We start from the raw sequence: 8,896 nt of genomic DNA on the forward strand, positions 1-8,896 counted from the left end.
TGAGCCCAGCTCTTGGCAAGCTCCGAGGTGGAGGGTGTGTGGCTCTTGCAGGAACCCAGCAGTGACCCTAGGGGCCACCGAGATGAGAGTTCCTGCCAGAGCTCAGTCCCTGATGGAGGGAGAGGGCAGCAGGGGTGGGAGAGGACCCACTGGCCCGAGAGGGCAGGTGTAAGAGATGGGGCTGGGTAGGGAGGGCAAGTCAGGGCCAAGGAAGGGGACCCTTATGTGGGGTAAGGGGAGCAGGCCGAGGTCTGCAGGCAGGTACGGAGGTGAGTCCACCCAGGGTCAAATCAGGAGGCAGGAGGCAGCATTCCCCACCCCTGCACAGGCACCCCACGCCTGCCGCACGCGCACCCCACACCTGCCGCACGCGCACCCCACACCTGCCCCACGCACACCCCACAGCTGCCGCACGGTACGTGCACCCCACACCTGCCGCAAGCGCACCGCACCTCCAGAGCTCAGGTTTGCAGTGCGCACGCTCAGCAGTCTGTAGGGTGCAGTGACAGGGTAATTTGTGTCTGGAGGGCTCAGCGCCTACTTAATTCACAGTGACACCACTCATCTGCTGAGGGCTCGGGCTGTCACAGCCAATTAGCCTGCAGCCAGGAGGGGCACTGGGCAGGTTGTGGGAGTGTGGGCAGGGGGGTGGGTCCTGGGAGCTGCTGAAGTGGGGGACCTGCTCAAGCCCCCAGAAAGGGGGAAGGAGGTGCCAGCCCCAAGAGCAGCCCCGTGCCCTGCCTCAGGGCAGCCCTCCTGCTGTCCCTCTCAGCCTGGTGCTCCCCCACCCTGGCCCCCACCCCCAGGCTGGCCTCTGTGACTCCAGTGCCCTTGCCAGGTGATACTGGGTCGGGTGACCTGAGGCCATTTGGAGTCAGCCTCGAGTGATTTCTCCTCCTCCTCAGCCTCCACCTTCCCAGCGAAGCAACTGGGCTGCCCTCTGCCACCCATCTGTCCTACACCCTTTCTGTTGCAGGCAGGCAGGCCCCAAGGGGAGTAGCAGAAGGGTCACCCACCCAGACCCCACCCCAACTTCTCTCTGGTGTCCCTGGTCTCCTCTCTTTAACCCCAGGACCCTCAAGCCTGCTCTCCAGGAGGACCTGGCCCTCACCTAAGGCTCCTGTACCCTGTTTCTTCCTCCAGGTGTGTTCTTCCTCATCCCAATCCCCCAAGTCTCTGCTCTTTTCTGGGGCTCAGGTCAGTGGACAGCTTGTGTGTTCCTGGAGTGTCCAGCGCCCAGCCTGGGGGGCCACCCTACATTCTGTGCTGCTGGCCAGGCCAGGCACTAACCCTGACTGGGGGCAGAGGGAGGAGGTCAGGCAGAGAAGGAAGGGCAGGCCGAGAGGGTGAGGCCATCCCTGCGGTGGCCAGCAGCAGATGGAGAAGGTGCCCCTCTGCTGCAGCTGGGCAGAGCTGTGCTTTGCCTGGGTGTGGGCACAGGGTGTGGACAGGTGGCACTTCAGGCACTTGGTCTCAGTGAGGGTCAGGTGTGTGAGGCTGCCCCAGGAGGCTTGGAGCACAGGGGGAGGGGGAGGGAGAGGGGGCCCCCCCCCCACAGTGAAGAGGGAGGGCAGGGCTGGGAGGGGGAAGGAGCAGGGGAAGGGCAGGGGAAGGAGGGGGATGGGGAAGGTCAGGGGGAGGGCCAATGGTGGGGAGTGGGGAGGAAGGGGGCGCAGGGAGGAGTGGACCTGCAGGTGCCCTTTCTCTGGAGTGCCTGGGAGAGGGTGGTCTTGGCCTTGGAGGGGGGTTGAGACAGGTGAGTGGGCAGAGGCTGGGCCCAGGGTCTCGGTCCTGCTTGGATGGTGGGGGTAGTGTGGGCACCTCCCCCGCTCCAGCCCCAGTCCCCACCAGACTGGAGGCCGAGGGTGGGGGGGGGGGCGCGAGGCTGAGCCCACTCCCGGGTCTGGGCTTTGCTGAGGAAGCTTAACCCCCCGGGTTCCTCCTCTCATCTGTCAAGAGAAATCAAGCCTTTCCACCCACCTCCATCTGCGTAGGGCCCTGTGTGGTCCCGACAAGGGGGTCTTGGCCAGCCTTTTGCCCACTGGGAGGCTTCCTGGAGGAGGAGGTGTGGAGCAGGTGTGTGGGACAGTTCCTGGTCCACAGCAGAGACGCCTGGACCATGTCTGTAGAGAGGCTGGGGGAACTTGGCTCCTGGCAGGAGGCCCCGGAGCTGCCTGTCCTGTGGGGCCTGACCTGTGGGCCTCTGCCCAGGTCCTGCAGCCTCCCTCCCCTCACACAGTGGCCACTGCTGTGCTCCTTCACATTAAGCCCATTTTCTCTGGGCACCTTGTGGCAGGCACCAGCCACTCCTGGACGGCACTCATGCAGCTGCCAGGCCTCCTTCCTGCCTCACCCCGCGGCCACCCCTCTCCTGGGGGGCTCTCCGCCTGCTTCCTGTGGACAGGACCCAGGCAGGTCTGAGGTGGCCTCGGGGCTGGTGCCCGGCGGACGGAGGTGCTGGGGTGGAACTGCTGTCAGGAGCCGGCTTCCTCCAGGGCCGCGTCCTTGGCTCCTGAGTTCCTTCTTGCTGCTGATCTTTGGACCATTTTTTCTCTCTGGAGACTTTTTTGGGACACCCCTTGGCATAGGTGGCCTGAAGCTCCAGGATGTCCTGCTGGGTCTCCCGTAGCCCCCTGCCGCGGCCGGCTCTCCTGCCCCGCCCTCACCTTGCCCAGTCCACCCCCCTTTCCTTCCCTCTTTTACTCACTCCTTTGGGAAGCTGTCCCTGGTCACCTGATGTTTTCTGACTCTTCTCTCCTGTTTCCGTTACCTGTTCTGTCTTCTGGCTGGCACATTTCCTCACCGAGCGTCTCTGGTTCTCTGACTGGGTTCTCTCCCTCTCTGGTTGTCTCTGTCTCCGCCTCTCCCTCTTTCTGTCTCTGTCTCTGTCTCTCCTCTGGCGTCTCCCCCATCTCTGTCCCTGTCTCTCCTTCTCTCTGTCTCTTTCTGTATCTTGCTTGTTTCATTTTTGCCACTGAGATCCGTGTGCCCTCTGGGCCAGCCAGCATGTCCCCAACCCTGGCCAGTCAGTCCTCGATGACTCTGGTTGGGGATCCTGTGGCCTCGCTGCAACTCAGCTCTTGTGACAGTGGCCCTCGACTCTTGGACATGTCCTGAGGATTCCATCAGCTGGCTCTGTCCCCATGTCCACAGTGTCCACAGTGCTGGCCCCACAGGGCTGGCTGTGGTACGTCCTCCTCTGCTCGCCTCATGGTGGGCCCTTCGTCGCCTCCTGCTGGTGCTCGGCTTCCTGTGCGGGTCCCAGGTGGGGCATGTGGCCTTCTGGGGGCCAGCTTCCTCCCAGGGCCCAGGGCAGCAGTCAGGGGCCCAGTTCTCCCCTGTGGCCGGGAGGTCTCAGGGAGGCTCCTCACCCTCCTGCCTGCTGGGTGCCTCTTCACAGGACAGGGCTGTGCTGTTGGGGACTGTCCCCTGATCCTCCAGCTGAGCCTGGCCCGGTTGTTTCTCTAGGTCCCCTGTGGCTGGGAGAGGCCACAGGAGGAATCTGGTAGTGGTACCACAGGTCAGCAGCCAGGCCCCCAGCTGAGCCCTGGGGACACTGACCCTGGGCCCCACGACGTCCCCACTGAGCGCAGCGGCTCCCAGTGCCCACAGACGGCACCTCCGTGACATTTCTGTCGGTTTTGTTGGGAGACTCTGGCTGGTGCTCAGTGGCAGGCTCACAGGTCCTGGGACCTGCAGGCCTCTGGGGGGTCCTCTGGGAGCCCAGGCCAGGGCTACCCCAGGGCCAAGAGGCTGGGGAGGGGCAAGAAAGGGATGGGGGACTTCCTGGGGCCGCTGGAGAGGGGGCTGAGGCAGGACCAGCTACCTGCCCCCCTGCTGCTGGACCTCTCCTGGCTCCAGGCAGTGGCAGAGGGTTAGGTCAACCAACAGGAGCTGCCCCTGCCTCCCATCCCTTGTCCCCATTAAGGGGACAATGGGAGAATAAGCACTTTTCTTTCTTCATTTCCCGCGCTGCTGCTAATATCATACTGATGATAATTCCTCTTTAATGGGCTATTTGCAGTAATTATGATACACTGAGTGAGTAATTGCATCTGACTCTGAGCATCCACCATGGGCAAGGAGGGGCACAGCCCTCTGCCCTCCAGGCCTAGGTAGCTGTGCCCTCTGACTGCCACCAGTCCCCAGCTCAGGGCCTCTTGACTTTGCAGGGGCTGCAGGCCACCAGTTTCCCTGACCTAATGGACCTCCCTCCAGAGCCAGGGAGGGGCTGTACAGCCTGGAACAGGGCAAGACCTTCCTCCCTGGGGGCCACTCTCGGATCCCATCTGAGTCCAGCTTGCTCACCAAAATTCCCCAGAGGGCGCTGAGGCCCCTCTTGGGTGGCTCCGAGGTCCCGTGGGCTCTGCCATGCAGGCCCTGGTTGGCCTGGTTTGCTAAGGCATGTCCCTGCTTGGGCCTGGCTGTGGCCCCTGCAGACCTAGTCAATGAACAGGGAGTGAATGCAGAGGCTTCCGGCCCAGCAGGGTTGTGCAGGGTGGATGACGGAGGGACCTTCTCCTTGGGCCTCCTTTGTGGGCAGTGGCTCCACATCCACGCTGCCCCTCTTCCCACCCAGACTGGTCCCTGCGGCTGCCCTCACTGGCAAGCCAGCTGTGTTTGGGCCTCCCATGTGCCTGGACACACCAGCCCTGCTAGAGGTGGGAGGTGGCCAGAACCCTGCCCTGAGGGTCCCTGGTCAGAGGGTGAGGTCGGGCCAGGTCTCAGGAGACACAGAAGCCCCAGAACTCACTGAACTTCTGGCCAGGACTCCCAGACCCCGAACATCCTCCCAGGCCTCTGGGAGCTCTTAAGCCCACAACCCTGCCCTAATTTTGCCAGACAAATACAGGGACCTTCTCAGTCCCAGGCTGTGTTCTGGAAAGAGGCTGCCAAAGCCTGTGGGGATGCCCCAGGCAGGGCCCTGCAGGGCAGAGTGGACTGCACCGTCCTCAGCCCCAAGAACCCTGGCCTCTATCAACCCCGTCACCTCCACTGCCTCTGCCACCACCATCACTATCACCACCTCCATCACTACCACCACCACCATCACTACCACCCTCACCACCATCATCATCACTACCACCATCAGCACCAGCACCACCATCAGCACCACCATCACCACCATCAGCACCACCATCACTACCACCATCACTGCCAGGACCATCACCATCAGCACCACCAGGACCATCACCACCATCACCATCAGCATCATCACCATCATCATCATCACCACCACCCTCACCACCATCCTCATCACTGCCACCATCAGCACCACCATCACTGCCAGGACCATCACACCATCAGCACCAGCACCACCACCATCGCCACGTTAGTCTGAAGGCCTCCTTAGCTGCACCACATCATGTCAGAAGTTATGAAGGGGATGCAGGCAGGAGGCAGATATCACATGGCATGATGGGAGGCCAAACAGAGCCGGGAGGGGCTGGTCTTGCTCTTTAGTGCAGCCTCTCAAAAGAACTAATTGGGGTCCCATGGGAACCACCTTAATCCCTTAATAACCATGGCCATTTTTTTCAATCCCTATCCTATCACTCTTTTCTAATATGCAAGGATTCTTCTAATTTATTTTGAGGTTTATTTTCAACACTTGCAGTAATTCTACACATTTGATGAATATGTGGGTGACTGTCCTATAAAAACCCACTGGGACTGCCAGCATTAAAACTGCCTCGTTCCCCTGGGCTCAGTGGTGCAGGTCTGTGATCCCAGCAGCTCAGGAGGCTGAGGCAGGAGAATCACAAGTTTAAGGCCAGAGTCAGCAACTTAGCCAGGCCTTAAGCAACTTAGTGAAACCCTGTCTAAAAATAAAAAATAAAAGCACCTCTGGGTTCAATCCCTCGTACAAAAAAAAAAAAAAATTGTATGGCTTGCAGATCCCCAGAGAGACTTGTGTCATTGCATTCCGAGTGACTCCATGGACCCACATACTAGCAACATCGGTGCAAATATAGTTTGAAACAAAATAAATTAAGCATTTAGAGTCTTGAGGGTTGGGAGTGCGGTTCCCAGGACGTACATCTAATGAAGACATAGTTCATGGAGAAAATTTACTACAATGAATTAAGAACTTTGAGATTCAGTGCTGTTTGAATCCAACCTGTGTCCTCCCCTCCTGAGCCTGACTCACTGGACCATGCCACCAAGAGCACTGGGCCCCTCCTGCCAGCACTCACCGAACCCCGTCAGTGGTGGCACCTCCAACACCGTGGCCCTCCCACCAGCTCCCTCCTAAAGGTTCTATCTCCACATCACCGCACCGCACTGGGGACCAGGCTTCGCACGAGAACCTGGGGGACACACTCAAACGAAATCCAGACCACAGCACTCACCCCACTGCCACCACCCTGATCACCCCTGGGTGCTCCCTGTGGCGCCTGCTCCAGAGCAGGCCCTGCTAGTTTGGGATCCAATTAAGAAATGACGTGACCTCCTGAACTCCTAAGAGAGACATCAAGTGAACTTGGTGGGCACAGGGCAGTGAGCTCCCTGCTGAGCTGTCCTGAGGCTGGGCTGGCACCACGGTGGCTGTCAGTCTAGAAGGACATTTGACAAATCAAACAGGGTGGCCCACAGGTTCCTGATCTGGCAGGAGAAGAGCATTGCTGGTGGCCTTGTGGGCCCAGTTCAGGGGCTGCAGGGAGAAGACATGGCAGGGTGTGGCTCCACTCCAGAGGCCACAGCCTGCCTTGGAGACCTCTGGTTCCAGTGGGTGGTGCAGGAGCCCCCGCTCCGGGGGCTGTGGGCCCGCCTGCACCCTCTGTGCCCCGCCACTCGTGGGTGGGAGCTGGCCTCCTAATTCTGTTCTGGTCCATAAAGCCCAGCTCCCGGCGTGGGGGCTGATGGCGCTGCCCCCACCCCATCATAATTAAGCACGTGCTGCCTAATTAATTGAGTGGTCAGGATGCTAATGAGTGGCTTTATGGAGACTGGAGGAGGGTGAAGGGCAATCTGGCACTGAGCACCCCCTGCCTGGCCAGCTCTGCAGCCCCCAAAATGGCCCCAGCACCAAACTCAACCCCTGCCAGCCACTGGGGGCCCCTGGCCCTGAATCCACTGGCTGGTCTCCACCCTGTGGCCTGATCCTCGTCCCAGCCCTGGTCCTTCAGCTTCTGTGTCATTCTGATCCTGGCCTTCAGCCCCTGTCCTCTCTGCTGTCTGACCATCTGTCCGGTCACCCATCCCTGTGCTGGCTACTTGGTCTCCACCTCTCCCGTCACACACCTCCTGGGCCCCTGCCCTGCCCTCCCCCTCAGAATGCCTGCCCACAGGTCGCCTGCTAGATGGGCCTTGTCCAGTGATGGAGGCCTCACTCCCTCCCGAGATGGTGGATGTCCATGGCTCTGTCCATGGCTCTCACCCCTCACAGGGTCCAGCCCCATCTTTGACCTGGGACCCTCTGGACTGTAGGTTCCCTCCCCATTCCCAGAGCCACAGTTTGGGGGTGGCCTGGACACAGTGGCAGGTGCTGTGGCCAGGACACCCTGGGCCTTCTTCTCCTCTGAGCAGCCCGTCCCTCGTGGGCTCCTGGGGAGGCCGGAGGGGCTGAGTGTGGAGGGTGGTGAGGGCAGGGAGAAGCAAGGCTGGAGGAGATGAGGTGCCTGAGGTGGATGGCCTGGACACCTCCCTCCACTTCTGTCCAGCCCTCCAGCCCGCCGCCTCCATGACTTCCAGCTCCCTCTGGACTGACTCCTCCTCTGTGGAGCAGGTGGTGGTGTCAAGCCTGCCCTGGGATGAGCAGGGGACATGGACCCCCCAGGAGGAGCCCCAGGCAGCAGAGAGGAACCTGGGGAACCCAGGGTGGGGCCCTAGAAGAGTGTGCCCCTCCGAGAGCCCCCTTCACTTCCTCTTGGCTCTGTGTCAAGAAGGGCCACTGAGGGGGCGCCAGAGGTCTGGGGAGGTTGGCCCCCAGGTTGAGGTGCTTGGTGAGGGCTCGTGGGGAGCTGGAGCTCAGTGAGTGGGCTTGGGGGTCCCCACCAGGCCACGCGTGGGGCAGGGCAGGCTGGTCTTGAACCCTGTCTTAGCAATTTGAGAAGGTCCCACAAGGGTCTTGAAAGGATCCAGGGAGGTGGGCCCTGGTGGAGGTCCCGCTGGTTCCCGCCCCACCCCCCAACCTGCATTCCCCGCCCAGAAGCCACACCTTGAAGTGGCAGGCCCCCTAGGCTTGGGGACATGGTGTCCAGGGGAGGGGATGGGTGCGCCTGCCTGGCCTTGAGCCCGTGGCCTGGCGCCACTCCATTGCCGCCAGATGGCAGCGGGCCTGGGGTAGGGGCGCGGGAGGTGGGGGGCATCAGATGGCGCCGCTCCAGGGAAGTGCGGGGAGCTCTGAGTTCTGCGCATCTGGAGAGGTAGTGTGACCGCTGCACCGCGCGGGTGACAGGGGAGGTGACACGCTGAGCTGCCACCGCCGGTGCCTGCGGCTGTCCTACGCGGGCGGGTGGGGAGAGGTGGGAACCGCGGTGCACGCAGCTGTCGGCTCTCAGCGGCGCGGCTTGGGCAGGCGCTGGTGCGCGTGCGCGAGTCCGCTCCGGCGGGGAGGGGCGCCGGGGCGGAGTGGGCAGGGTCCAGCCCCTGGACTGCACCTGGTCCCCTGCTCCCGCTGACCCCTCCCGCCCGTCCGGAGCTGTCCCATGTGGCCCAGGTAAGCTGGCCATCCCTGGGGTGGGGTGGCGAAAGGATTAGAGTTCTTGTAAGGCACCAGAGAGGCGTCCTGAGAGCCCAGAAGCAAAGCAGTGCGGGGTCAGAAGGAGAGCTAGAGAACAAGGCCCGGCCGCCGCCACCGCTGACCAACTCAGCTACCACTCTCCATGCCTCGACAGAACCTGGGAAGTAGCCCTTGCTCCCAGGGTTGGCCAGAGTCCCTGGTGCTGAGCAC

The sequence above is a fragment of the Urocitellus parryii genome, chromosome 7 (genome assembly GCF_045843805.1).
Source record: "Urocitellus parryii isolate mUroPar1 chromosome 7, mUroPar1.hap1, whole genome shotgun sequence".
Classification (NCBI taxonomy): Eukaryota; Metazoa; Chordata; class Mammalia; order Rodentia; family Sciuridae; genus Urocitellus; species Urocitellus parryii.